The sequence below is a fragment of the Macaca nemestrina genome, chromosome 8 (genome assembly GCF_043159975.1).
Source record: "Macaca nemestrina isolate mMacNem1 chromosome 8, mMacNem.hap1, whole genome shotgun sequence".
Lineage (NCBI taxonomy): Eukaryota > Metazoa > Chordata > Mammalia > Primates > Cercopithecidae > Macaca > Macaca nemestrina.
Window position 1 is genome coordinate 64874338 of NC_092132.1, and position 5616 is coordinate 64879953.

At 37.1% G+C, this 5616-nt stretch overlaps 1 non-coding gene across 1 annotated transcript; it reads right to left on the reverse strand.

The window, feature by feature from the left end:
• Nucleotides 1–5235: 5235 nt before the first annotated feature.
• Nucleotides 5236–5294, reverse strand: LOC112427030 (U7 small nuclear RNA). The gene has a single exon (XR_003018450.1). It is a non-coding gene; the product is annotated as a U7 small nuclear RNA (small nuclear RNA).
• Between the last annotated feature and the right edge of the window lie 322 nt (nt 5295–5616).

The following is a 5616-nucleotide window of genomic DNA, read 5'->3' on the forward strand; positions in this document are numbered from 1 at the left end:
AACATACGATAGGAGGAAAGAACACCCACGCAGGTCAAGGTCAACTAAAGGCCTTTGAAAACAAAATCTGTAAACTGCCCGTAAGGAAGTAGCCTGGAAGCTTCCAAGTAGCCTGGGGGGCGGGGGAGATCTTAAAATGCTGAGCAAATACCAAGCGAGGTTTGAGGTGATAAAGGAAAGAAAAAATACCAGACAATTTTCCTAAATTAGCTAATTAGTAAAATCCATTTGAGAAAAGGACTTGAGATTTAAACTAAAATGAACATTTAAGTTACCTAAAAAGTATAGTGAGAATGGAAATGGACTAGAGCTATTAAGCCTCAAAAGTAGCCGGAATGCCCTGAGAAAGAGAAGGGGTGCCTTATGCGTTGAAAGCTGTTCTAAATATGGCTAAAGTTTTGCAAGAAAACATACTTTCTACTATAAATTGTGTTTGGCATAATAGAATGCCCCAAATAATAATAATAATAATAATAATAATAATAATAATAATAAACAGTATTATTACCTATTAGGAAACTTCTGTCTGCCATGGTGGCTCATGCCTGTAATCTCAGCCCAGCACTTTGGGAGGCGGAGGTGGGAGGATAGTTTGAGCCCAGGAGTTCGATGCCAGCCTAGGCAACATAGGGAGACCCATCTCTATTTTATTTTTTTAAAAAAGGAAACTTCTGTATGTAATCATTTCTTACATGTAAGGTGAGATAATGCCATCTGGATTTAAAAATATATATATTATTCTTGTAAAAATAACACTAAATCACTAGCAGGTGGGGACATAGAAAATCAGCGTGTCAGTTAGGGTAATTAAATGCACTTTGGAGGGCCGCAGTAGAACACCTCTGTGCTTGTCTTACACCGTCATTTTCTGTAGGTTTCTTGAAGCTTGGCGGTGCACTGGGGTAGGCCGCCTGGGTTGGCCAGTGCTACAGAGGACTGCAGTGCAGATGATTTCGCTTGCAATCTCCCTGTCTAGATTTCTGACGCTGCAATCTCCTCATCGAAGTAACTGTATATTTTTTCTCTTATCGTTGGCTTTTGCCTGTGTGTTTTTTTTTTGTTGTTGTTGTTCTGCAGATAAATACAAACTAATAAAGAGACACTTAATTCTACTTTTCCATTTTTTTTTTTTTTTTAGATGGAGTCAAGCTCTGTCGCCAAGGCTGGAGTGCAGTGGTGCGATCTCAGCTCACTGCAACTTCTACTTCCCGGGTTCAAGTGATTCTCCTGCCTCAGCCTCCCAAGTAGGTGGGACTACAGGTACATGCCACCATGCCCGGCTAATTTTTGTATGTTTAGTGGAGATGGGGTTTCACTGTGTTGGCCAGGCTGGTCTTGAACTCTTGACCTCAGGTGATTCGCCGCCTCAGAATCACAAAGTGCTAGAATTACAGGCGTGAGCCACCATGCCCGGCCTTACTTTTTTGCTTTTAATTTTTGTACTAAGTTATTCTGTTCGTTGTAGTAATATAATGCAAAAGTGATAATATTGTCATTTTAACAAAGTCAAATTTAAGCAATTAATCCAACATTTTGCATTATACTTGGTTAAATAAAAACGTGACTGACTTTAAAATTCAGAAGCTAAAAAAATTAAGAAAAGATCTACTTGTTTTAAATAGGAAAAGGAAAAACTATATCTTCAGTATGTGTGTATATTTAAAAAGAAAAAACTGTATCTCCAATATGTGTGTATATGTATGTGATTGTGTGTGTATACAGTGTGTGTGTGATAAAGTGTATGCAAACAAGTCTTATTTGACTGTAACACCTCATACTGATATTCTCTCCAGTCATATATCATGATCAAGCAAGATGCATTGCCCTAAAAACATAAAAGACACAATTGCAAAATTGTTCATACTTCCAAATTTGCATCCATAAACCTTCCAAAGTTGCATCATTTTTGCATAATGAGATGTCTTTGTAATAAGCACACTAAAAGAAATTGTCTTTGGTTTTGCAGTTCAAATACAACAGTTAGCCTCCTAGAGTCTAAACAAACAAAGTTTCAGTAAAAGTTAGAGCCCTGAATAATTTAGAGAAGCATGAAAACAGTTTAGCTTCCCTACAGCTTGCTCTGTGAACTTCAATGAGAACCTGTATGAAAGTCAGTGTTTTTTGTTTTGTTTTGTTTTTTTTTAAAGGTCAGGGGAGGGAGTAGAATTCCTTGTTAAAAACATTTTGGGGGCCCAGCGCGATGGCTCACGCCTGTAATCTCAGCACTTTGGGAGGCCGAGGCGGGCGGATCACGAGGTCAGGAGATCGTGATCGTGGCTAACAGGGTGAAACCCCGTTTCTACTAAAAATTGGCCGGGCGTGGTGGCGGGCGTCTGTGGTCCCAGCTACTCGGGAGGCTGAGGCAGGAGAATGGCGTGAACCTACAGTGAGGCGAGATCGCGCCACTGCACTCCACGATGGGCTACAGAGCGAGACTGTCTCAAAAAAAAAAAAAAAAAATTGTGAACATTTCTATCCTCCCTGTTGGAGACTCACAACATACATTAACATATTAAAGACTCTTAAATTTATGCTTAATTGATTTTCAACAAAGGTGCCATGGTAATTCAATAGAGAAAGGATAGTCTTTTCAACAAATGGTGCCAGGACAATTCAATAGCCACATGCAAAAAGATATATTTAAACCTTTGCCTCCCACGTCATACTCAAAATTTAACTCCAAATGAATCATAGATCTAAATGTAAGAGCCAAAATTGTAAAACTCTTAAAAGAAAACATAAGCATAATAAATCTTTGTGACCTTTGTAGATACAACTAAAGCACAAGCACTAAAAAATTGATAAACTGAACTTTGTCAAAACTAAAAACTTTCATGCTTCAGAAGACATCATTAAGAAAGTGAAGAGAAAAACCACAGACGGAGAAAATACGTGCAAATCATATCTGATTAAGGCCTTGTATCTAGAATATAGAAGGAACTCTCGCAACTTAATAATAAGAAAATTACCCAATTTAAAATGGGCAAAAATTTGAATAAACATTTGGGCAAAGAAGCGATATGAATGGTCAATAAACACATGAAAAGATGCTCATTATTGATCAGCAAGGAATGCAAATAGAAACCACAATGAGATACTACTACATACCCACTAGTTAGAATCAACAGACAATGACAAATGGTGGTAAGGATGTGGAGAAACTGAGACTCTCATCCACTGTTAGTAGAAATGCAAATGGTGCAACCACTTTGGAAAACAGTGTGGAAATTTCTTCAGAAGTTTAACGTAAGTTCACCAATTCCATTCCAAAGTATATACCTAATAGAAATATAAAAACACTAAAACTTGTACTCAAATGTTATTCACAGTACCACAAAGTGAAAACAACCCAAATGTCCATAAACTGATAAATGGATAAGCTAAATGTGGTATACTTATATGGAATACTATTTGGCAATAAAAAGCAATGAAGTATTGATACATGCTACAAAATGGATGACCCTCAAAAACATTATGCTAAGCAGGGTGCGGTTCACGCCTGTAATCCCAGCACTTTGGGAGGCCAAGGCAGGCGGATCACCTGAGGTCGGGAGGTCGAGACCAGCCTGACCAACATGGAGAAACCCGTCTCTACTAAAAATACAAAATTAGCCGGGTGTGGTGGCACATGTCTGTAATCCCAGCTGAGGCAGGAGAATCACTTGAACTTGGGAGGTGGAAGTTGTGGTGAGCAGAGATTGCGCCATTGCACTCCAGCCTGGACAACAAGAGCGAAACTCCATCTCAAAAAACAAAACTAAACAAAACAAAATCATTATGCTAAGTGGCAGGGCAAAGTGGCTCACGCCTGTAATCCCAGCACTTTGGGAGGCCAAGGCGGGAGGATCACTTGAACCCAGAAGTTCCAGCTTGAAGTGGGCTATGATTGCACCACTGCACTCACTCCAGCATGGGTGACAGAGCAAGACCTATTATATGAGTCCATTTATGTAAAATTTCTAGAAAAGAGAAACCTGTAAAGACAGAAAGTAGATTAGTGGTTGCCTGGGGCTGGAGTGAGGAATAGCGAGTGATGGCAAATAGAAACACATTTTTTTGAGATGGTGAAAATGTTTTAAACTTGGATTTTGGTGATGGTTGCGTAAGTGTAAATACACTAAAAATCATTTAATTGTTCCTTTAAGGTAAGTGAATTTCATGGCACATAAATTATACCTCAATAAAGTTGTTATTTGTTTAGAAAGAAAGGGTGCTCTCTTTTCAAAACAGTTTGGGAAACATTTTATATTCCACTTCTTGGAAAGTCACAACATATAGTAATATATTAAAGAACAAGCAATTCTATAATAAAGAAACCTATTCAATTTTAAATCCAGCATAAACCAAATTTATGTGACCACAATAATTTGTTTAAGTTATGCCAATTACACCCCTTCAAAATGAGTGTTAAGGGAAAAATAATCAGGAGCTACTGAAGGTAGTTTCTTTCACTCTCTGTCCCTTAACTTCTCTAAGCCCTTAAATCCAAGAAAATGGCATACACTTCACTTTTTTTTTTTTGCGAATTTTTTTTTTGCAAAAATAAATGCAATTTATATAATTAATGAGTCCATACACATCAGTAAGCTGGAGAGGTCTTCCCATCCACCCGTCACTGCCATTGTATATACAGGATTTCTGCTGGGATGTCAGGCTGAGAGGTTGAGATTAAAAAGTAATTGTCATTGAAGCTGAATGTAATTAATTACATAATTTGCAGTTGTTCAAGATTAATTCAAGTAAAATTACATCATAAAATTAGGGCATTAACAAGGATTACTGTCAAAAGAAGAGTAGGTATGAATCAAGCACCTGACTTATATATGACTCATACCCAAAGCACCCTGGGTTCATATTTGGATCATATATAACAGTTGAGTGACAAACATGTACTCACTAGATGTTATTAGGGAAATAATTGATGCAAACCCTACACTACAGAATTCTCATCATGGGAACCACAGTTGGAAAAATCTGGAAGTCCCTGAGGTGTGTGTCTGTTGTTTTGTATGGGGTTGGGGTCATTGTTGCAGCAGAAGGTGTGAAAAAATTTTGATTAGAATTGTTTACATAAGAAGGAAGCAGAATTTTAACAGACGCATTAACAAGTAAGATGTGTTCTGCAAACAACTCTCCTATACTTTTTTTTTGTCAGACAGGAATGATTGTGGGGATGAGAAATGGATAACTGATTTATTATACCCAATTGATTTTTTTTTTCTTTTTTTTTTAGCAGAGGATTTTCTGGTCACTGGAAAATCTACTAGACAAATTCTAAAAGAGCTGTAACACTTCTGATTGTTTTAATGTAAATAATTTCTTATGGCTATATTAACAAAGAACTATTACAGTCACATAAAAGGACTATAAGATGGATTTGTTAATAAAATGATACTTTTTAATGATACTCTTGGGAAAAATATTGGCTTCAATCAAGGCACAGATTATGTTATTTGCTCCTTGTCTTTATTTCAAATATATGCAAATAATGATACTGATAAGCCCAAAAGATACCAGACAGAATTTCAGGATATTGGTTTTCATATTTGGGAAATGAATATAAACTTTTGATGGAATTATTTGGATATATGCTGGGTAGAAGGCAAAATGAACATT